Source organism: Chinchilla lanigera, unplaced genomic scaffold, assembly GCF_000276665.1.
Source record: "Chinchilla lanigera isolate Chin_1 unplaced genomic scaffold, ChiLan1.0 scaffold00046, whole genome shotgun sequence".
In the NCBI taxonomy this organism is placed as follows: domain Eukaryota; kingdom Metazoa; phylum Chordata; class Mammalia; order Rodentia; family Chinchillidae; genus Chinchilla; species Chinchilla lanigera.
Genome location: NW_004955447.1, coordinates 10,684,011 through 10,709,016, shown reverse-complemented (window position 1 = coordinate 10,709,016; position 25,006 = coordinate 10,684,011). Strand labels below are relative to the sequence as shown.

At 40.2% G+C, this 25,006-nt stretch overlaps 1 protein-coding gene across 11 annotated transcripts in view; it reads left to right on the top strand.

Annotated features, from left to right (window-relative positions):
• The first annotated feature begins 273 nt into the window (after window positions 1-273).
• Adgrl3 (adhesion G protein-coupled receptor L3) overlaps window positions 274-25,006 on the top strand; it is a 796,065-nt gene continuing 771,332 nt past the window's right edge. For 4 of the 11 annotated variants that reach the window (XM_005392863.2, XM_013518568.1, XM_013518570.1 and 1 more), the window contains exon 1: window positions 275-688. The gene's annotated coding sequence lies outside the window, so the exon portion shown is untranslated. Of the gene's footprint in view, window positions 689-25,006 lie in introns of all 11 variants that reach the window. The other 7 variants (XM_013518571.1, XM_005392859.2, XM_005392857.2 and 4 more) reach the window with 3 other exon arrangements.

Sequence of the window (25,006 nt, the reverse complement as noted above, 5' to 3'; positions counted from 1 at the left end):
GGCGGACAGCGGAGCCCGGGCAGCGGCGGGAGGAGACGGAGAGCCGCGCGCGGAGGGGCGCCGGGCCCTCGCGCTGCCCTGCCTTCGCAGCCCTCCCGCGCCAGGCGGAGGGGAGGACGAGGAAGAGGAGGAAGAAGAAGAAAGGGAAGGGGGTGGGGTGGGAACTGGGTCTGCGATCGGCGGGGGATGGTGGCAGAGCCTCGCGCGCGGCGGCGTCTTCTCCCGAGCGGCGGCGGCGAGGGGCGCAGCAGCCCGGCGGTGGCGGCGGCGGCTGCCGCAGGTTGAGAGCCGCCCGCGGTCCCCGGCCGCCGCCGACCCAGCCCGACTCCGAAGTTGTGCAACTGTGGACTCGGGAGACGTGTGGACCCTCCTTTCTCTGCGCTCCGCTGTCGCCCCGCTGGGGTGTGGGAAGCGAGGAAGCCTAAGCGGAGCCGGGCGCTGGGGCTTTTTCCCGCCCCTTCCCTTCTCCATGGCTGTGTAGCCGAAGACAGGGAGAGAGACTTTCTGTTGCTGTTTGCTGGACTGGGGTCTCCACCCTCCCGCCGCCCTCTGCACTTCGTCCTCCGTCCCCGCCGCGGGTGGCGGGGACCCGCGCTGCCCCGTGCTCCATGGCCGGATTGGAAACTGCGCCCCGCTGCAGGTTGTTGAGGAGCTGATGGGACGAGCTCGGGACCGGCGGTGGCGAAAGGTAATTTAAGCCTCGCACTCTCCCTGGTGGTGGTTGCCCTGGCCCGGCGCAGGCGGTGGCATTCGCCGGACAAGCAGCTGGGAGGGGGGCTTGTGGGGTTCGCGCACACTCACCCTTCCACTCGCACACTCGCCTCACACTCGCCCTCACGCGCTCGCACACGCACGCACACACACTCATCCGATCGTGGTGCGGGGCGGGGAGCGAGCCTCCTGGCTGGTGGGCGCTGGGCTTTGGTTGGGCACGGGTTCGAGGTTCCCCAGCCATTGGGCGATGTGGCGGCCGACGGGTGACGAACGGCAGAGGAGACCGGCGCCTTCGCGGGCGCACACGCTGGGGCGCAGGCACGGGTTCGGTCCCCGGAGTTTCCCCTCCCCTCGCCCCCCGTGTCTTCCCCCGCGAGGGCAGCCGGCAGTCGAGGGGGCGCCTGTTCTCCGCCGGGCCGGGGCTCTTCCAGTCGAGTGGGAGAGGCTGGAGGAGCGCCGGGGACCGGTGAGGAGCGGGGCTCTTGGATGGCGGAGAATGCGGGGCGGCGAGCCTGGCGCGACCCTCCCGACGCCGGCCGCGAGCGTCCACGGTGGCCGCGTTCGTCCAGGTCGCGCCCCAGAGTCGTGGAGCAGCGCCCGCTTCTCGCACCCTGCGCGCGGTGTCCCCTTCACGGCAGTTTGGTTTAGACCTGCGCGCCCGGGCTTTGTTAGATGGCTGTGGCTGGAGGAAGCTGCCGCTTTCGTAGGTGGCCTGGCTGAGCTGTGCCGGTCGTGGGCACGGGCAGCGGGTGGTGCCGAATGAATCTGGAGCCGGGGTGGGGTGGGCAGAGCGTCGGTGGCCGTGGCCGGCGGTTACAGGTAGGAGGGTTGGCACCTGGCCCTTCTCCCGGGAGATGAGAAGTCTCCGGGCTGCAGCCCAGCGCCGGTGCCTCCGCCACCCAGACGCTGGTCCCCGTGGGCGCTTGCGGGCCGAGCGAGCCCGGCACCCGCCGGTACAGGTGTGTGTGTGTGTGCGCGCGCGCGTGTGTGTTCAGGGTGTTCAGGGGTGGGGGCGACCTTCTCTGCGGGGTTAGTTGGCAGTGGGGTCGGTGTGTGCGTGTCTGCGTGTGCGCGCCCCGGGGATGGCACGGAGATCTGTGCTGGGATGAGAGAGCTGATGCTTCCTCAGCTAGGCTTGCTCATCGAAATCGCTTGGGATCCGCTTAACTGGAAAATCTGGTTTAAGGAGGCCAAGGCCGAGGGGGCCCGGCAGGGTTGAGAGGAAGACTCCCCGCGCGTTCCCTCTCCCCGGGAGAGACGCAGCTGGGTGACTGCGTACGAGGCGCTCGAGTCTGTGGTGCAGCGCTCGACGCACCCAGCCTGGACCAGCTAGAGTGGCGCAGATTGAAGCAATTGATCAGCCCCTGGCCCCAAGAATGCTCTGGTTACTTTGCTTGGATAGAAACACGCACTGCCTTTTTTTGTGGCTGGAGATAGAGCGCAGTTGGGCGAACTGGAGTCTCCTGAGGCAGCTTCGGGGCGCCTCCTCCCTGGGTCTCCGTGTGATCCCCGCCTGCGGTAGTTGGAGAACATTGTAAACAACTGTGTGAGCATCCCCGCCACAGTCTCCTTCCCAGCCGAAGCCACTGCTCTCTGTGATGTTTACTTTCCTGGGTGGATTACACGTTAGGAAGTAGAGGGCTCCTTGCGTTTACGATTTTACATACTTCCAGCCAGCTGCTGGGGAAATGAGACGCATAGAGTCTGGCAGGAAGGAAAAAAAAAATTGTCTTCGGTGTTTTGCTCCGAAGTAAATAGGCGGTTCGCTAATTTTAGTGTGCTAGGGGTTAGCATCACTACAGAATGTCATCACAGAATCTTCAAAGAAACACTTGTTCCGCGAATTTCTTTTCGGAGATTCTCCCATACTGCATTTCCCTGTGGGACCACAGAGCTTAGCTAGATTTCTTAATACAGTTTTGAATTAGTAATGGTACTAAATGATCTGAAGTTCCGGCGCCCCATTTGTCTGTGCAAGGATTGCAAACAGAATCGGTAGTTCTGTTATAGTAGCACCAAAAGAGGATACTAGATAATTTGGGTAGAAGTTGAAGGATATTTATGTTGAAATGTCTCCCAGCTTTGTTGCATCCAGTTTTTTTTGTTTTTAGTAACTAAAGGTAAAAAACTGTGCAAGGATAGTTTTCTTAAACAGCTAACTTGTGTAAAGAGAAGTGCTTTTCAATTTCAATAATGAAAAAATTAAGTTCCTTAGTTCTAGGTTAGCTCTGACTGCTTTGGTGTTTGTAGAAAATGGCTATGTTCTATTTTGTTTTGAAAGTATGGCACTGTGAATGGGCACTTTGTCTTTGTCTTTCCGTGCACTAATTGCCTTTTCTTAAAAAAAAAATTGATCTCTTGAAAAAGCTGAGGTTGCTAATGAAAAATATTGAATCATTGATGCTTGATTTTGATTAAGTTATATTTTATAAGAGGTATTCAGGTGACCATCACTCGAATAGAAAACTTGTGGAGTTATGATTTAACTCATAAAAATCTAGCTTTGTATGTTTGTTTCATTTGTAGAAGGTGTTAGTCTTCACACCTGCAAATCTTTCTGGGCTTTAAGGAATCCTTTCCCTCCCATTTTAGAAGAAGTAACTGGAATAATTCCCAGTCCTAACATTAGAAGATTTGATCAGATCTAGTCTTTGTTTTCTAGTAGCATGTCATTCTAAGCAGTCGTCCATTCCACAGGTCCTGATGGCATTAGAACTGTGTCTCGGCGTATTGTACTGTCTTTAGCTGAAGGTGAATGTGTGTTTGCTATTTCACAGCCCTGCTTTATCACTAAATATTTAATAGGCTACTCCTTTAGAGTACTTATGGCTGCACTATTCCTACAAACTTGGGAGATATGGTTAGTAGAAAGGATGTGTGAACTATTTATTTATTTATTTATTTTCGGTAGCGATGTTAGACTCTATCAAGCTTCCCTGGCCAGGAGAGTGATAAGCCAGCATGTGATTTGTTTGATGAATAGATGCTTTTGATGTCTCGGTCTAGGCTGCGCGGTATGATTATCTTTCAGATGAGAGCCCTGCTCAATGATATGAATTGAAGGTCTTTCAGAAATGCCTTTCTTAATATTATCCTTCTTACATTTTGCAGATTTAAATATTCCTTTCCACAGGGAATAATAGAGAGTATGGGACTTACTGGCACCAGCCGCGGTGCCTGGCATGGCTTCTAGTAATTAGGGTAGGCATATTTTTATACACTTGATTTACCTTTGATTCTTCTGTGAGCTATAGCAAAGGAAATCATGAGTAGTTAAGAAAAGATTGTAAAAATCACAAGATTTGAAGTAAATCCAATCATATAATGCAAAAACTAAATTGTTTTTTATATTTGATTTGGACCATTTTAAGCCTCGGTTGAAACTCTTTGGAAAGAGAAATAGAAGTGACAGTTACTGTTAAAAGTGGGGCATTTTGGCCCAGAAATCAGTGAGGAAAATGATTGCAATTTTTGTATTTAGGATCAAACACTGATTCTGAGAAAAGCTGTGCTGCTTTCATTCATCATGTTGTGAATGGAGAGAGTAGTTGGAATTGCAGGGAGTTGATCCTTCCCTAAATTTTGCAAATGGCTACTTTGCCTTTGAGTACTTAGATTTGCATTATATTCAAAATACGCATTTGTTCACTTAGGGAAGATCCCTAAAGACTGAGACTGTGTTATAATGCATCATTTGTTTGCCCTAAAGAACATAGGTACATTTAGATTATTGTTGCAATAGCTTTTCTTTAATGTGAATACATTTCTTTAAGAACACCCCATTTTATAATAAAATGATGAGGAAATTTTTAAGGATGAGTAGGGGCCTCCTATTTTTTCTTTGTTATCTCTCACTGTGTGTGTGTGTGTGTGTGTAAGAGAGAGAGTGTGTGTGTGTGGGCATGTGTGTGCATGGTTAGAGAGTTGTTGATCAGTGCAGAGAAAAATCCAGAATTTTCATTCATTGTGATTTTGTTATTGCTGTTTATTGGCCTTTGAGAAGGTAGTGTGGGTATCCTACACATTAGCTAGTATTTATGATTCCCAAGATGTACAGCTTTTCGTGTCAAAACCTTTACTGCATTATCTTGAGCTAAGTATCAATGAAATTAACTCTACTACTACGTAAGTACCCTGCTGTATGTATACATACTTAGAGTAGTGAAAGGTGTTCATTCATTCACAAATACAAAATATAAAGAAGAAAATATAATTGTCTGACTCAGAAGTAGTTGAAGCCCTCCACCTATTTTGTAGGGTGGATGACAAGGTTAAGCTCTTCCTGTATTTGAACATAACGGATTCTATAATTTTTTAAAATCTTGGTTTGTGTTTTGTAGTGCTGGGGATTGAAGTCAGGGCCTCAGTTACGCTAGTCTCAACCACTGACACTCTCAGTCCTTAGACTCTGCAAATGTCAACATACTGTGTCTTGCTTATGTCTTATAGACACTTAAAACAAGACGTTAGTGTCACTGTTAATGTTTGTCTTTCTCAGAGTAATTGTAGATAGAGATGACGTTGCAACTTGGTCCATATTATTCAAGAAATTAGATGGATTACTATTATTGGTAACCCCTTTTATTTTAAAAACTATTTTTGGCAGGGAAAGATAATGTGTCCTACTGACTGTTTCTGTCTGCTAAAACTTGTAGGTCAGGGATTTTGTGGAACTAACAGTTTCTTATAACAGTGTTGTCAAGGTATGATTTGAGAACCCTGTGGCCCTTTGGGAGGATGTACAAAGAGAAAAGCATTTGCTTAATAATGCATAGATATTCTTTCCTCTCATTCTATAACAAATGCACAGTGGGGTTTTCCAGCAGGTAAAGATGTATGATCAGCTGGCATATGGCATGTAAACTTTTATAGTCTTACTTGAAATTTTCCCCAGCTTATTAATATAAACACATTGATGGTGGCAGAAGACATAATCAAAAGTCACATTGAATCATTAATTTTTAAGGGTGTAGAATGATCCTGGTACCAGAATGATTGAGAATCTCTCAAATAAACTCCTAGGGTGGTGCCTCTTTTTCTTAGAAAAGGCATCCATCTAACCACAAATGGAGCCATAGAGTGTGGGAACACAAGTAGGTGTTGAAACTTTGGAAAGAACTGGCTGGTAGACTATTACTTATTCATTATTTCACTTGTTTATTATTTTGTTTCTTAAAGTTCCAATGTAGAAAACTTGCTGTCAGTTTTTTGTTTCCCATGTAGGGAAATGGGAAGTTGAAACCTGCGTATCTCCAGCATGATCCCTTCACAGAAGCAAATGGGCAAACGTACAATACAGGCATTCTTTTCTCTAGAAAGGCAGAATGGTGTAGAGGTTAAGAGAAAGGGATTCCAATAGATTTGCTTGAGTTTGAGAGGTCAGTCGATTTGGGGAAGATGCTTGATCTAACTGTGCCTTAATTTCTTGATTCATTTTAATGGGCTTAACCATTGTACCAAATTTACGGATTATTTTGCAAATTTAATGAGCAAATGAATACAAAGAACAAATTGCAAATTAATAATGTTTGTTGTGGTTATTATTATTTTCATCATCATCCCAACATTGGATTTCTTGAGGGTTCTAGGAGACAAATCAATCCTTCCTGTAGAGTATACCTCACATTGTTTCTAAATTTAAAAGTTTCTTATAAAAGATAATCTTTCCTTTATTTTTACTCTTATAGTTTAAAACTCAGGCAGAATTATTGGCTTTTTTATAGGAAGAGTTAATAAATCACCTTTGTTAGCTTGAGCTAAATTTGAAGTTGGGTAGTGAGTATGAATACCCAATTAAAGCTAGGTTTCAAAGACCCTAATTGAATGTTTATGTATCCTGGGAATTATTAGGGAGGAAATCAGTTTTCTGAAGTGATATCAGGAGAATGCACTACATGCTTAATCTGTTAATCACTACCTAAGCACCACAACAGGCCATTTTGAGTGAAAAGGATCCTTGGGGTAATTGTACACTGTAGCTCAGTCTGTGAGTGAGCTATGCTAACTTGTGAAAGATACTCCACATACCAATTAGCTTTACGAGATGCTAAAGTTTCACTGGAGAACTTTGATACTTTTCAGTCAAGTTCTTTGAGAATTATGCAAAAGCTTTTAATTTTAAATATGTTTATAAATTGTGTGCATGTTTTGCACATATTCAGTGGCTTGTAATATTTTCTGGCGCAGGCCGCTCACTCTGAAACTGGTGCGTTAGCACCTGTCACCTCCACCACATTGGTTCATGGTATCTTGTCTTTGTGCCTAAATTATACTGCATACATAGGCTGGGACCTGTTCTTCATTATGAACTTTTCAGAAATAATTTTTTTTGGAATGGAGACATTTGAATGTAGTCTTTAATGCAAAAGTGTCTGACTCTGCCATTTCTTAAATAGAGACAGCATCTACATTGCCTGCTTGTAGAGCAGAATAAGAAACAAATACAAAATTACCTGATTGAATGAGCATTTAATGCATGGGACCTATTATTATTAGTCATAGTATTATTAGAAATGTCCTGGAGTATGGTCATTAAGAAAATTTAGGAGAATCAAATATAATTTGCGTAATTGAAGAGTTCTTGATGAGCTATGAAAATCAATAGCATTTTCTTTAAGCAACTGAAAAAGGTTCCCTGACTGTTTGTCTTTCCTATGTTGTTTCTTTCTCTCCCTCTCTCTCTCTCTCTCTCCCCCCCTCCTTTTTTAACCCTTTACATGCATATTTTTGAGCACTTTCTCTTAATCTTTAAATGTTATGCTGTGCTACTAGTTCCCCACCAGATAGGCAATAAAGTATTCTTGACATCTGCCAAGCACTGCATCTGAGACTTTAAAGCATGCAAGATGCAAATAATGGACATTGTAACGAGCTGATCATCTTCTCACACGGTGTCATGATCTCTTTCGCAATTAACTGCACCTAACCTTCCTATAATGTTATAACCAAATCATCATACATTTCCAAGGCTTACAGATTTCCATGCTTTAAAAGATCTATAATCCCAAAGTGCAAGTCCTCATGAGATTGCTATGAATGCAAAGAAACCCTTAAAATTCAGACCTCCCAATGGGTTGAAGGTCTGGAAAGATCGAAAGGCTTATACCTACATGCGTACATCCATCCAAATTTTAGAACTGACCTCTGGATTTCAGTGACCATTGCTAATAAAGTATTTGAACATGTGTGACTTGGATCTTGTGCAGCATTCATGTGGAAAAGGTAGGTGGTGAAAATGAATGAAAAGATGCACTCCATAGTGGACAGTGAACTTGCTAAATGGCACTAGAATTAAGTGTTAGAAAGCATTACTGAAGAACATGAAAGCTGAGTAAAAACTGACACCCTTTCTGTTTGCTCAGCTTGTGTTGGTGTCTGTGTGTCCCGCTGGGAAGAGTGTGTTACTATTCAGGACAGCCCCAGTAGCTCACAGTAGCCTGATCCTGTGAGAATAGGGGAGAGACACAGGCCCAGTTTTTGATGTTCTGCCTGGGTGGGTAACTTGAATACTAAAATGCATTCCATTGACAGCTGACCCTGTAAGAGGTTTTTCAACAGTCCCCATTTTGTTTTGTTTTGGTCCCCACCTTCCTCAGACTCCTTCCAAATAAATACTTTCGGGTAGGAAGGAATGGTCCTGACCGATGGTCATCTATTTGTATGACAGTCTATTCCTGTCAAGAATAAAAGGTCTCAGTAGTTTTTATTAGCGTGGCTTTTGCCCTACATTTTTGGTTTTCTTGATTTGACGATGGGTGAAGGTAGTTGCTTGAACCTTGACTCAGAATACTGATCGCGACTTCAGGAAGCTGACAAAGAGTCTCTTGAGAAGTAGTTCCGTGCTAACACAGGGCTGTGCATACCCATCTCATTAATCTTTACATCGCATTTAAATGTTCAGTGGAAGCAGTCCCGTGAGTTATTTTGCGAGCTGTAGTTGACTACAGAGCAAGACCTGAGAGGACCACTTTCTTGTCAAATAACATCATGTTTTCAGTTTTAGAAAATTTCAGTTCCATTTCAGTTTCATTTTCAATTTCATACATCACAGTTAAGTACTGTTTTAGTCATTTGAAATAATGCATCTTTAAGGATAGTATCTCAACTGTCATATTGACTTAAATTCCACTTAAAAGATTGAGTAGAATATGTATATTCCTTATTTTCTGTTTATTTGCATAGATACCTCCAGCTAGCTTTAGGCTAAAATTATTAATTTATTGGGAAGTTGTTGTGTTTTTACCTAAATAACCCAAGAGAAAGATGGAGGTTTATGCAGATACAAGAAATATTGAGAACCTCAATTCCCACTAGGCTTTGGCTTCAGTGTGTCCCGCTCAGCCTACCACTTTCTCTTCTCTTTGATAATTGATTTCTTTCCCTTTAATCCCACTGTGAGTTGATATGCAGCTGTGCACCAGTCTAGTACAGATGGGGCATCCGTAATCTGAAAATTCAACATCTGAACTGCTCTAAAATTCAAAACTTCTTGAGCACCAACATGAGCCCACAAGCAGAAAAGATCTTACCTGACCTTAGGTGATGGATCGGAGTTAAAATACAGCACACTAAATATTTTATGTTAAATTTCCTTCAGCCAGTGTATTGGATGTTTATGAAACATAAATGTTTAGACTTGGGTCCCATCTATAAAATATTTCATGAGGTATATACAAATAGTCCAAAATTCAAGCATAACAAGCAGGCATGTAAAAATCTCAAGACACTTACGGTTAGAAGGATTTTGAGTAAAGAATATGCTTATGTCATGCAATCAGTGAGTATATTGCTGTCTCCGTGTGGATGGATGGACAGTTTGAAGAGATAAAGGCTCAATTAGGAGCAGATTATCTAAAGCAAAGGGAAAAGTAACCCTTTGTTAATGGTGGCAAATCTGATGTGTGGAGAATTGGTTAGGCAAACCTTTAAACATGGGTTTACTTTTTGTGTAAGTGGCCAGAGTGATGCATTGCACCCAGAAAACCCAACCAAATCTGGGCTGCAAGGGGTTCAGATCTTCAAATTTATTTCAGAAACACCTTTAGCCATCAATGAAACTGTCTACATCTGAGTATGGGGAAAGCCCCCAGCTATCTGAAAGATGTCACTTTACAGACTAGTGTGTGCATTATATCCCGTAATGGTGGAGTTACCATCGTACAATGCCAAATAGGTGAGCTGGACACAGGTTTGGTGGCACAAAAAGTGTCGAATTGTTTCTGCATATGTGTGATGCAGAATGCAGCGGATGATACAGATGCAGCAGATGATGCTGATCCTACAGGTTTAGGTGTAGTTTATCAAGCCACTGAGCACAATTCACATGAACAGAACTTCCACAATATACCATCTGACTGTACTCATGGTTGAATCAGCTCATACATAGGTTCCACTGACCACATTAAGTCTTGATGGAAAAGGAACAGATTGTTTCTAACCCAGAAGTGCAGATTGCCTGGAAGAAAAAGTTACCCTAGAAGAAATTGAGGAGACAGTAATTTATGGCATGGGAAGAGGTACTGCATAAAATAAGTTCAGACAGAAGTAAAAGTAAAAATAAATGGGCTTGCAGATACGTACCCATCCATCTGTTTGAAGCATTAATTATTTTACACTTGCTAGAGTACTCTATGTCACGCTTCCGACGGGAATATATGTTTATTCAAGTACACCTGTTCACAGGCAGAATATTCAAAACTACTTCAAGTAGGGTGTTTGAAATAATCAATCCATCATGTGTAACTTCATAGTTGCCTAATGGATCCAGTGAACACATACTTCAGCATATTCAATAAGAATGTTTTTCATATTTTCATGGACACATCCAATCTCTGTCTTTAATTACAAAAACCAGAGTCTGGTTATTGTTTAATGTTGAGATCTGACCAGCTGGGGTTAAGTGACTTAAGAAGTATTATTTATATAAATGAAGAATTCTCTTAAGTGTATTGTTTTTTCATTCAAATGAGAAATTTATGTTGAGTGTCTGTGTTCGTTCTTAAGTATCAACTCAGCCAAAGTAATAACATATGAGGATAATTTGGGAGAACATTTAGAGGTTAGTTGAAGGCCTAATTAGAATTCCCATGCACAATGACCTTCCTTATTGGTGAAAATCCTCAAAGAAAAAAGAGCACTAAAAATTAATATGCTGTCAACATTTTATTTTTATGATTCCTCATTATTAAGCAAAGTTTGTGGATATTTCTTTTTTTTTTGGTGCATTTGATTAAATGTGTGATCTTATCCTGGTGAAATAGCCTGCTGGGCTGCAGTCAGTAGTGTTCAGAAATGAAATTTGCTTAGAGCCTCTGAGCAGACATTTATTCAATGAGACCTTTCTTGAATAATAGATGATAGTGAGATAGTAAGGGTATGTGTGTGTGTGTGTGTGTGTGTGTGTGTTTCCTTGAATTTAGGGAGTGTTGGAATAGGGCAGCAAAACCAAAAAAAAAGTAATGGAGTATGCAGAAAAGTATTAGGTTTATAAGAGAGAAATTAACCTCTTTTGTTGCAAGCGAATGAACAATATGTATGAGAAGTTAAGAGTCTCAGTGTCAGAGGACTGTGTGCTAATCCATATGCTTTATATTTTAGTAATGTAACAGTGTTGATTTTCTTCTACTATTCTCTCATGAGCTGATAGATTTTATTCTGAAATGAATTTTTCTACTATCTCAATGTATCATTTATGCTCTTGATTCTACTGGAGTTCCATTAATGACAAAATTCTGATTCCTATTCATTCTTCAAGTATAGCTGATTGTGTATTCTGAAGACCATATTTAAATTTCACTTTCTGACTGCAGTATGTGCTTTTGTTGGATACTGGTGACATATAAGGGTATGCAAAGTGAAAACAAATGGCTGAGTATACCATAATATAGCGATATACTATAATATTGACAGAGGCTATTTCATACTTACATTTATACATTGTGTGTATGTATTTTAATAGAATTGAGATTAAACTGTATACACAATTTTGTATAATAATTTCTCCCAATTCCCTAGTCTATTAAGTTTTGAAAGTATCATCTTTAATATTGTGAAATATTTTACAGTGTAGACACATTATGATTTATTTAAACATCCACGTATTCATGTGGGTTGTCATTTTTTGCTAGGATAAATGATATCACAGGGAATATCCAAGTGTTGAAAGTTTGCTCAATTGTCCAATTATTTCCATAGCTCAGTTCCCTGGAAGTACAATCGCTGGGTCAAAGAGTAAATCATTGCTGCTTGACGTTTACCGCTTGGCCAGAATGATCCAGATACATCGTTGCTCTGCAAAAATGGTCTTCTGAACTTTCTGAAAATTCCTGAGAACTGCCAACTCTCAGTTATATCTACTAAGTGGTTATTGACTCGTTATATAAACTAGTAACCTACTTTTTGGTAATTCTGAACAATTAATGTGGTATACTTACTGTACATCTACCAATGTATCCAAAGCTGAGTCAGTTCACTAGTTAGTAATAAAAAAATGGAAGTCTATTGAACATAAACGTTTAAGTAGGACTGTTACACGTTTGAATTTTACTTAATATTACAACATAACTGCATAATCAGGCTGATTCGTGAAGAATTAAGTTACCGTGTCTGTTATGTCCCCATGAGTTTGCTTTGTGTCCTTCTCTGCTTTGAGTGGATCTCATATTTCTACAGTTCATCTGAAGTGGCAACTTAACAAAGCTTTCTTTAACTGAATGAGAACATTGGTAATATTCTTTTAACATTTAAGTACAAGTGTAAGAGTAAATTGTCAGTAAGCGTGAAGTAAATAAAAATTGTCTATAAAAGAAAACAGTGGTCAATACAGAAAGGTAAGGAAATAGAACGTTATGCCTAAGAATTTGTGAATATGAACACAAACTTTGCTAGGTGTAAGCTCAGCTTGAGATCTGGCTGTAGGAATGAGAGTTAAGTACAAAATGTGAAGTGTTCAGTACTGCTTAATTAAAACTGAAGGAAAACTGTAGGTATACAATGACAATTTTATAACTGTATCATTTGAGTACTTACTGAATTTGATTGTGCTCATTCTTTGTCTGGGAGACTAGTAGTTCTGCTATAAGTGACACCTTAGTGACTTTTCCTGTAACTGTAAAACATATTTTCATGTACATTTCTAGCAGTCAGAATGGAAACCTATTGTACTTTATATTTTGTTTAAATCTGCACTAGAACGTACTTATGGGACAGAGTTTACTGCTTGATATAGAAATGTTTGTATAGCTGCAAGAATGTGCTTTTATAAACCTAGAGGAAGTAACTGAACGCGAAAGCAGTCTTTTGAGTGATTGATACAAGATAAATTTGTTTTTGCTTTTGTTTTTTTGTTTTTTTTCCAGTACCAGGAATCGAACTCATAACCTTGCGCTTGCCAGGCAGGCGCAGTGCCTCTGAGCTAAATCCCCAGCCCCTGATACAAGATAAATTTAAGTGCCATGAAAATGGTTCTGTATGTATGTGTAGAATAAAAAAGGGATAGAATCTGAAAAAAGTGGTCTCCCACATTTCAAAATACATGGAAGAGTTGAAGTGACTTGCGTAAAGTAGAATGGCAGTACATGCTACCTTCTGTTTGTATGTTTGTTTTTTGTTTGTTTTTTTCCTGTACCGGGAATCGAACTCATGACCTTGCACTTGCCAGGCAGGCGCTGTGCTGCTGAGCTAAACCCCCAGCCCCTCATGCGACCTTCTAATAAGGAATTTCTTCATGTTGCTCTTATGAGTTCTCAACATCCCAGGCCTGGTGTTGGCACTGTGGAGTTGAATCACATTCATCACGTAACTGCTTGAGGTCTGTGTCAGTTGTAAGGATTGGTATTCCATTTTCTCTAAAATACTCAGATTATAAAATGAAAAGGCAAAACTCATTAAAGTAGAATACCCTGCTTGAAAGTTGTGTTTTCAAACAACAATAAAACAATAACAACAGCAAAAATGGTGACAGCAATGACAGTGAGGACAACAACAACAGAAAACTTTCTCTCAATAGGTAGTTGATGTAATAGTAATTTTCACATTTTATCTTCTTTCTTGAAGAGCCAGGAGGCAGTATTGTATGTGGTAGTAGCATATTTAAAAAAATAAAGTAGGTTGGACATTCCTTTTCATGATGGTTTAATGAGAAAGCAACATAATAAAAATATTTTGCATATAAAAAATTTGCGCATGAAATATTTTGCATTATGTAACATGGTAAAGACTGGTTTCTCTCATTTCTATTTCTCTATTATTAAGAAAGTATTGTTTTTTCCACCATAAATCATATTAGCATTTGATTTAGTTTCTTCTGTCAGCTTTCTGCCCCCTGTATTTGCATATTAAATAAATTTTAGATCCAGAGCTTTGGGCCCACAGGATAGCTATCCTCTGTCCTGGCAGTTTTTGCCTTTCTTCCCCACAAAGCAGAAATGCACATGTTGAATACTGAACATGCAGTGGTGTCCCTTTTATTCCTTTTTTTCACAGGGCTGAATTTATTTGCATAAAATTATCATGAGGTTATTATAAAGTTTAAACATTAAATTGTATTTAATTTAATTGTCTCTACCTTGGTCAGATGATGTTTATTGAAAGTACTATGCTTGTGTGTAGAGAAATACAAAATACAGTAATGAAAATACCTATGAAGAGAATTAAAGAAGTGGAAATGCAGCATAATTTTGGGAGTCAGAAAAGCACAACGTCAAACCTTCCTTCAAGTGACGCACCCATCTGTTTCTCATGTGTTAAGACAGCCGTAACATTAACACTTTCACAAGTACAGTGAAGATTAAATGAGGTAATTTACACAATACAACAGATAGCATACTGGAACTGATGTAAGTGCTCAATAAGTGATAGCTTTTTTATTGGACTTCATGTTTTATTCTTCTCTGGAAGTCCGTATCTTCTCCTAGGTGGGCCTCCAAGTTGTTCTGCTGTTTTCTGTAGTTCCCAAAAGGCCAGCTTCATTAACTCTCAATTGTGTCATTCACTGTGTATTCATTGGAACCTGGTATCTGCAGGGTGCTGGGCATATGGCATATAACCCAGCAGAGAGAACCTCTGAGTGTATAGCATGTAACAGAAGTCATGACGAGAAGGCAGTGTAAGCAATGTATTTGACATTAATCATTTAGCTGAAATTATGGCGAAGTGTACAAAGGACAAGTCCAGGCTGCTGTGAGTCTAGCAGCAGAATCAAATCCTGTCCAAGTCAGGGATGAGTGGGATCTGAAAAGTCTTTCCACAGCAAGTTACATTTGAACTGTGCTAAGGAAGCTGAGTAGGCAGCCCTGGAGAACGTGCTCCTTCACACTTGTTTGTCAGAAGAGCTCGGCGCAGAGCCAAGCATGTTACGTCGAAGAGGTTAGCAGAGCAGAGTAAAGGGAAGAAAACCAGCTCTTGACCTTTCAGATGAAGTGAGTTCACATAGGGTAAGTCAGTATCAGCTGTCTTTCTGTAATACAGAGCTTTGGAATGTCATAAAGTAAGCTCTAGAGTCTTAAACAATGGCCAGGCACTACAGATTTGAAATGAGGACTACTTACCATCTGTACTGAAGCCAAGTTTTCTTAGTTTTGCTTTAGAGATGTGTGTTTGTGTTTGTTGTGACCAGGATAGAGCTTTTCCGCGGGATGATGGTTTCTGAAACTCATCCTTCTCCTACCTTCTTCACACATGCACCCTCTTTGACTAAGTATCTGTATCTTCTGGCACTGAGGACCTCTGGCGACATGGAGAAGCTAGTTTTAAGAATACCAGTGCTAAAGTTTGGCAGTGCTGTAGTTATGATTCTACTTGTCAAGGACTTGCAGGAAATTATTAGTCTGCAAAAATCAATTATTAGAAGGAATATGGTATTATTTAGTAAGGACAGACAGGGAGACTTGGTCTCTCCCTCTCCACTACTAGGAATAAAGTTATTACTTAACTTTGGGAGGACTTTCCACAGTGTGTGATGGTAAATTAGATTTTATTTTATTAAGGGCAGATTATTTAATTTTAGTAATGTGAAAAATCATATTTAAAATATTTAATGGCTTCCCCTCTTCACTACTGAAAGTCCAGAATGCTTGGGACTTCAAATGTTCCAGAAAGAAATGGTCCTAGGTTAGGAGTCCTTCGACAAAATGTGAGTGTAGTTTAAGAAAATTATCTTGATGGAATACATTTTTCCCTCAGTGCTTTTTGTAACATAGGATAGTGATGTTTGTTCCGGGGAAATTGTACGTGCATAGCGCTGGCTATTTTAATCCCTTTGTTCGTCCTTTGTCTCCTCTCCCCTTCCTTGATCAGTTCCCCTTCCTGTGAGTCTACCTTGTATTTTCCCATCATCTCTTAGTGGAATACAAATCTCCATGGAGCAACAATAATATTGTACATCTTACATTTGGAGTTCTTATTCTGCTTTCATTCATTTGTCGGCAAATATTTACTGAGTACTTCCTATGTGACAAAGTGAACTGCCACTGATATGAAGATTGACAAGCATAAATATCATATTTTGTGAGAGTGTTTGACCCAGGAGTGTAGGCACTGGAGATCAGAGAATATCCTTTTGATCCTGATGGACACGGATGGAGACCAAGAAACTGGTCCGGGAGGTAGCTTCTTGGAGAGGAGATCCTCTGGCTTCAAGTCCTAGAAGAAGGAGGAGCCACGTGCGAGGGCTGGGAGAAGGCATATAAAGTCTGACCAGTGAAGTCAGTAGGAGTTCAGGGTTGCTAGCGTTCTGCAAGACTTAACAATTTAAGAGTCCAGAGTTTGAGCACTGGAAATCTAAGAATGTTGGAAAATCTTATGCACAGTAAGAAACCGTGGAAGGTTTTAAGCACAGTCTAACCAGATCTGACTTTTTAAAGATCATATTGGCTGTTGCGTGTAGATGTAATTGAAGGAGGCGCCAGGAAAGGACCAGTTAGGTGGGGCTCCATGCCGGCTGCTTCTCGCTGGGCCATGTAGATAGATAGATCCTCCCTTTTCCTGCTCCTATCTATGCCTAAGGAAGGGCTCTGTATTAAATAATATCCCTTTCAACTGTAATATGCTGTTCTCTAATCCCATCATGAAGACATGGGGATCCAAGTGAGATAGTGATCATTGATTAAGTGGTTAAGTGATCTTCTCTGAAGTTGTTGCTGTTTTTTTGCTTCGTTCTATTTTTTTTTTTTTTTTTACTGATCTAGCTGCATGATATACTCTTACAACTATAGTGTTCTATCTAATTGGTTAATGTATTTTTTTTTATTTGAAAGTTAGAATCCCTTCTCTGGAGTCCAGAGAGTGTTCAAGTTACGGTGAATTTTTGTTTAGTCAAAGTGAGTTATTTATAAATCCTCAGTATTGAAGTAAAGAAAATATTTTAATGACATCTAAAAGGATAGTTGTATACCTATCTTGTAGCACTATGGTGGTCTGATTCAACATTACAAATGCAGAAAAGTTGACTATTCAAAAACATCTAAGATATTTTAACTTCATGCTTTTCTTTACTAATTTAAAGACTTCATTGTGCTGTGTCCTCTAATTCTCGTTATTCTTTGTTATGTCTCTTTTCTTTGTATTTATGACATTCTGCCATGGCTTTTTAATTATTTCTTTTGTTTTATTCCTGTACAGAAATATAAATTCACTGATGTTTAGGATATCCTTTAGTCTTTTCTTGATTTTTTTGAAGTACTGAGTATTTAGATAAGGGTTCATTTTTTTAAAACTAAGGGAGAAGTATATTAGGTAAAATATGTGAGATGTGGCATTTGATTTAAACAAATAGCACAAGCTCTGAGCACTTGATTGATCATGAGACTTACTGGTTTGTAACCCTTGCTTTAGGGTCAGATGGATCTGAGCCTAAACCTTGAGACTGCTGTATTACAGCTTTATGACTTTGGGTCATTTCCTATGTCTCCTTTTATTCTCTATGTGCTAGGCCTTGATTATGTCTATTTCACAAAAGGATTATAAGATTTAAATCTGTTCATACAATATGATGCAGTGCCATGAAGTTTGATCATTATATTTGGGGCAAGTGGAAAAAATAAGTGCTATAATTCTTACATCTTTTTTTCTTTCTTTTTTTTTTTTTGTACTGGGAATCGTACTCTGGACCTTGTGCTTGCCAGGCAGGCGCTTATGCCACTGAGCTGTAGCCCCAGCCTAATTCTTACATCTTTTGATGTAAGAGTGGAGCACAGTAGTTCAAGCCATCTCCTTTTTTTTTTTGTTTCCAATTTTTGCAAGATTGACATTACATTTTGTATCTATTGCACTCAGTCTTCATGGTCTTCCATTTGGAATCATTCTGTCATGTTACTTCATGTACATCATGCTATCTTTTATATCTCTGACTTACTCTGAAAGGAATGATTATCTAGCAATTTGGGAGATACAAATGGAAGCTGAGCACTGACAGCCTCTGTCAGATAAGAATGCTGAAAATGCTATTGTTACCTATTTCCGATACTCACGTTGTGCAGACATACTGCAGCTACATAATACATGGTCTGTAAAGGAGAGACTGCATGCTTAGCATTGCAGAGCAGGCATAGTCTTCCTCTTTCCACAGTGCATATTTCCTTTAAGTCAACTATTTTCAAGATTTGAAGAAAATTGCTTATTTTGAAAGTGGTATGTTAAAAAACGCCATTGTTGCAGAGAGATACACTGACAGAAGACAGGGTAAAAGTCCAGAGACTTTGAGGCTGAATAAACATCCCACATATTGAATGGAATACAATTTTATAAATGTGCATAAAACAATTAGGAATTATAATTAAGTAACATTCAGCAAATTTGTTGGATGTGCTGAGAATATACAATTAGCATACATGATAAAACAGTATAGTTTCCAAAGTTATTTAGAAACCAGTTACTCTCAAAGAGCTGCCTATGTGGGAGCTAGGAGTTGTTGCCCCTCCAGGCTTGGCCTGTGAGAACTTGCCCTTCGAAGGTAAGTTTGTAATGTGACGTCAGTATTTGTGTCCTCCTGAAAAACTGCTGTTTCAGTGTAAGGTAATTCTCTTTGTCTAATTGTAGTATGAAAGTGATAGAGCCATTTTAAACTGCTTTTGACAGTTGAAAAGAATGGAAAGAATTAAAAACTCTTAAGTTTTTGCACTGGAGATCCAAGTATCTGACTCTTTTCTAATGATCCTAACTACTCTAAAAGTGAAGTAAGACTTTTTCATGAGTTTTGATCTCATTAGAATTCAGAGCTTTGAGGCGTTTCTTAAATCCCTAAATCTAGGTTTGAACAGACGTGTGCTACTACACTCAGCTTTGAATTGATATTTTTGTGATTAAATTGTTTTATAATTTTATTTATTTTTCTGAATGTGTATTAAAACAACTGTTAAACACAGACTGACATAGTTAAGCATATTAAAAACTTATTTTGAATAATTTTGGCTAATGATTGTAAACCAGATGTTGTCGAGTGCTTATTTAATCAGAGATAAAAATATTCACAATATAGTTTTGTCTCGCTGTCAGTTTGAGTACATGAATCCATTTCACTCAGCATGTTCCTACTGTGAAAAAGGAGGTGATATAATAACATTTTTCTAGCCATATTTGTTGAAAATAAATATTAATCTTCTATGTGGTCAAAACCAGGCTGTGCCAGCTCCATTGCAGTCCCGGTTGCAGAGAAGTCTTTTTCAATTTTTATTTTTACGAATTTCACTTCTTTTTATCCTTCTGGAGGCACTGAATTAAATTCTACTTTGCACTGATATCTCATGTTCATAAGAGCTTATTTTACGTTTACTCCTATGGTATCTGGAAGCTACTTGTTAGGAAACTGTTTAGTAGTTTATTCTGCAAACATGATTTGGTCCAGATATTTCCTTTTGTTAAATATAAATCACTACTTTTACCTTTCCTTAAAATCTACTGTAACTTGTGGGAGAGGCTTAAATACTAATTTTTAAACATGTCTCATTCTCTTTAGTTCTATAGCGTTAGTTAAACTTCTGTTGCTGTGCTGACTTCTCAGAAAATATCGCTTAAAGTAAAACACTAAGGTAAAATGAGACCCAGACTAACAGAAATCAAAATATGGCATAAGGACAAAATGTAAATGTTAATCTCAAGCTGCAATGGAAATGCCAGTGGGAGGAATGGTAGGCAGTCGTGGTAAGTGCAGGGAGCACGTTGCAAGGAGTGAGATTCTCATTCTGACCTTATTACTGTGTCCTCAGAAAGGGTTCCGTGGGAAACCCAGACCAAGATGAGTAGTTTCCTCTCAAGATGAGGTCAACTGCATCCTTTTCTCATAATAAAGGGTGAAACTTAAAGTTACATTATATGTTAGGGGCCTCTGGTATTTTATATGAGGGGTTGTGATTAAGGGTTTGATATTATGGTTGTAATAGGTGATTTTGTCAAACTACGATCTGCTTATGGAGAAGAGTGTTAGAATAGTAGAAAACCACCATGAGCTGTAGCCATTGCCAGGGCTAAGTGATTGTTCACCTGCCAGCATATGCTTTTCCTGATTATGTGCTGAGGAAGTTAAGACAATGAAGATTAAAGGTAGACTTTTTTCTCCACCTCCAAGAATAATACTTAAAATGTCTCTTGTTTTTTAGGAAGTTAAATTATCTTTCTCATCACAGTTTCATTCATGTTCTCATCAGAAATCCCTTTTTGAAAGTCTTCTTCTTAATGAGTGAATAGAAGATTGGTTGAAAACACTGCACAGAATTTGCTGTGGAGAGACATTAGAATGCCAAGGCAGAGGGTAGAATGAAAAGTATAGTTTTCTTCTGTCTTCTTGCTTTTACGGTGAGATTTTCCAGACAGAGGAGAAAGTACATTTAATGGGCCTTCTTAGTTATAGATGCAACGTACAACACGTACAGTAAAAAAGACAGTGGTGGACCGTTGTGCTTTCATGGATTCCTCGTTGGCCTTCATGGCTCAGTGACTTAATAAATGAAAAATAGAACAATAGTCTTCGCTTCTCCTGGAACCCGGCGATTTTGAAGGAAGGTGTCGAACCAGACTGGTGAGTGGTGGTGTTGGTCAGCTGCCTCTACTTGTGTTGCAGATTCATATGTCAACATCGTGGGTGTTCGGCCCACACACTATGGGGCAACAGCTCCTGTCTGATTTTCGTTTTTTCCCGTGGTGTTGAGGGTGTGTGTCTGAGTGTTCGTGACTTAGTGATTGTTTGGGTGTTTTCACTTACCTTGTCATTCCGACATGGGCTGGTTTCTGTCTGCTTCTCTAGGCCTTGGGAAATAATAGAAACAACATAAAAGCAAACAGTGAGCTTCCCAGAGCAGAATCATGGCCGGCCCTAGAGTCTGCAATAAAGGGAATGATTTATGGGCGTTTTCAAATCTAACATTCAAAAACATGAGTTCATAAAGTACCGGGTCAGTGTCTATATCTGTAAACATGTTTTTCTTCATGCATTACCAGATTTAATACTTTTTATCATAAAATTTCTATATTTGTATATTTGACCTTAGCTTTGAATTAAATTTTAAGAATCATACTTTAGTTTTTGTTTTCCAAGGTAATCCTTTTTTTACAATTAAATTTATTGGTAAATTTTAGGTATAATACATAATGATCTTTATGCATATAGGGTGGCACCTGACAAATCGGACTTGATGAAGCTCATATTAAAAATATTCTTTATCATTACTGTTTCTTCTGGCTTTGTTTTTTATAGATGTAATTTGTTAAGTGATTTGATCCTTAAGTTGTGTTTAAATAATTTAATTTGGGTCCTTATTGCCATTAAATATAAAATATGTGTTATCCAAACGTGGGAGCCATGGTTTCATTTTTGTAAAACTTATCATAATTTTGACATATTAGTGACTAGAACCTTGAAATGTATGGGTTTGTTTTTTTTTTTTGGTTTTTCTCCGGTACCGGGAACCGAACTCACGACCTTGCGCTTGCCAGGCAGGCGCTTTTGCCGCTGAGCTAAGTCCCCAGCCCCTGTATGGGTTTGTTTTGGTCCTTAGGACAGGTTTCACGTTGCAAATTTGTTCTTTATTAAAGCACTCCATGTTTGTACTTTTTATTTGAAGGAGAAAAGAAATGAACTAGGTTTGCAGATTCTCTCTGGAAAAAATAAAACGTTACATTTCAAAATTATTATTTTCCTATTTTTAATTTCAAATTTTTATGGGCTCCATTGTTGAAAATTGAACACAGTGACCCAGTGCGTAAGGGTTAAATCAGGGTTTAAATACCATCTATAGCTTTTTAAAATTATCAGTTCTTTGTGAAGGGAAACTTTCAACTCTCTTTCACTTCTTTGGAAGATATATTATAAATCGTAAACTGTACTTGCCCTACTGTGCTACAGGGTACTGGACCTTATTCCACATCTTACAGTGTAGTTTGGATCCCACATCCAGGTTCCCTTTGTCTTCCCTTTCTTCTATCTTCCCAGCCTCTCGTGACCAGTGTTCAGATCTCTACCTGTGTGAAACCAGCTTTCTTCATTTCCACATATGAATGGGATCGTGCAGTAATGAGATCTGCTTCTGGCTTATTTCATGTAATATAATGGCCTCCAGTTGCATGTATTTTGCGGCAAAATGACCCTTCTCTCTTTTTTATGGCTGAATTATATTCTAGTGTTGTGTGTGTGTGTGTATCACATTATATTCCATCATACATTATATTCCATTATTATACATTTTATGAATATATATCTTATATATATATGGAAAGAGAGAAAGAGGGAGGGAGGGAAGGAGGGAGGGAGGGGTAGCTGGATCACATGGTAGTTCTGTTTTTACTTTTTCGAGGAACCCCCAAATGACGGAATTAATTTATATCCCTACCAACGGTGTGTTAGTGTTCCCTTTTTCCTGTAACTTTCCCATAATTTGGTGTTTTTTGTTGTTCTCATCATAACTATTCTAACTGGGGTGAGATGGTATCTAATTGTAGTTTTCATCTAAGAGATGATCCTTTCTTCACTGTATGTTTTTGACACAGTTATCAAGAATCGTAGATCCAGGGCTTTATTTCTGTCCTACAGCTTTGCTCTTCTTCCTCCAGGGTGCTTTGGCTGTCTTGATTCTTTTGTGGTTCCACGTATATTTTGCATACATTTTCTATATCTATGAGCAGTGCTACTGGTATTTTGATGGGGATTACTTGCCTAGTATGCTTGTTTCAGTAGTACTCTTCCATGGTATGAAAACTGATGTCTTTCAGTTTTGGTGTCTTTCTCACTTGTTTTCATCAGTGTTTTGTAATTTTTTTTCTTACAGGGATCTTTTACTTCTTTGGTTAAATTTATTCCTCGTTTCCTTTTTTTTTTTTTTTTTGGCTATTGTGAGAGATTGCTTTCCTGACATTTTTAAGTACATTTTTAGTTAATTTATAAAAACACTACTGATTTTTGTCAGTTGATTTTGCAACATTGCAAATTTCATTTATTACTTCTAACAGTTTTTTTTGGTGGGGTCTTTAGGACTTTCTATACATCAAATCATTTTTTCCTCAAAGAGTTTGACTTCTTTCGTATTTGGATTCCTTTTCTTTCTCTTGCCTTAGACACCTTGCTCTGGATAAGACATCAGTAATGTATTGCATAAATGTGCAAACCTTACGTGTTTCAATGCCAGACAGAAGTGTATGCCTCAGGAACAGCATTGCTTAACGGGGCTGTGTCAAGATTTACTTGTTCTCAGAGATGCAGAAATGTGCCCGTGACTGGTCACTTCAGGACACCTCCTTGACTCGTACGCAGCCTTGGTCCAGGTTCGCCATTTGCTGTGCTATCTTCGCTCATAGACATTAAGGTGCACTTGGCAGAGCGTGGGGGAGGGAAATGGTGGATGCCGCTGCTTTCTGTGTCTCATGAGGCAATTATTTCTGATGCCCTTTGCCAGGTGGGTGGAGTTTGAAACAGTCCCTGTGCCGAAGGGGAGGATACTCGTCTCTATGGACCTGCATCTCCTGACTGGAGTGTCAGCCGCCCTTGCCGCTAAGAACACCACACCGTGCGGAGAATGGGAGGACAGAGTGGCTCTTTTTCGCTCTCCTTCAACTGTGTTCTACAGCACCCTCCCTTCTAGCCCACTTCTCACCTTTTCATTTTAACCCTTGGGAACAAGGAGAGAAAAGGGGCATTACGTCCTTTCACTCTAAGGAAACTACACATCCCTGCAGTTGACTAACGTGCATCTGGTGTTTGCAGGGAGGCTGCCGAGTGAGTGGAATGGCAATCCAGCCAACCCAGGGTGTGGGGACAGTCACTTCCCTTAGCACCATCCTCTTACTCTGTGTTCTGGATGGCATGGTGGGAGCATTGGTTCTCAACCAAACCTGCCTTTCTAGAGTTCATGGCCACCCACAGTTAAAGGGCTCTGTCGGAGTGAAAGTATCAGAAGCATGTCCACCTTTCTGTAGCTACTCTACTGATGCGACCATTCCATTTCTCCATCTGCCTGCCTCTGTTCTCGTAGGGCGTTATGCTTTTTTGCCCTCATCCCCTTCAACCTCGGTACTGGCCTGGAGTTGAACACAGTAGCCCTTGACTGTCACATAGTATAATTCCATTCTCCAAGTGAAAAAGCAGTCCTAACACGATAGTCAAGATCTGTCTGTGCAGGTAATTCCAAGTACCACCTTGTTATTCCCTCTACCAGAATATAGGCTACTGCATTTTAAGAGGAAAGCTTGAATAGCCATCTCTAGTTTGACTTCCTCCTACTTGTTTAGGGATGATCTCTGTAATTCCAGAGCACAGCTTGAGCCATTCTTAGAGAACCAAGGTCCTTTCTTCTGCATGCTCATTCCACAGAGGCACTGGACAACTATGCTCCTCGCGGCAGCATCCTCCTGACTCATCGAGTTCTTCAGAGTCTGTTTCTTAATCTGTGTTCTCTCCTGGCCCACAGCCAGCGTGAAAAATCCAGTGCCGTTCCCTGTTCTTTCCATCACTGCTTTCTGCCTTCTTGTTCCCTGATTCTTTTGCTAAAAGCTCTCGAGTTCTCATTTTTCTCCCTCAGCCATCCTTGTGCTTCTCAAGACAGAAGTCTTGTCTCCTTGAGAATTAACAGCTAGAACCTAGGATGACTCATCTGGAGTTAAGATGTAGGGCGTGTTTGCTAAGTTTAGCTTTCTACTTTGCTGTCCCTTTGCAGTTTAAATTTTGATAAACCCACTACAACCCTCCCTCCTAGAATTAGAAGAGAGGTCTGGGGATCTATAATCATCCAGTTGGCTGAGAGAAATGGCTATTTACAATGAAAACACTGTGGGTTTCTATTAGGTAGAAGTAGACTGTCTTTAGAATTCATAACAG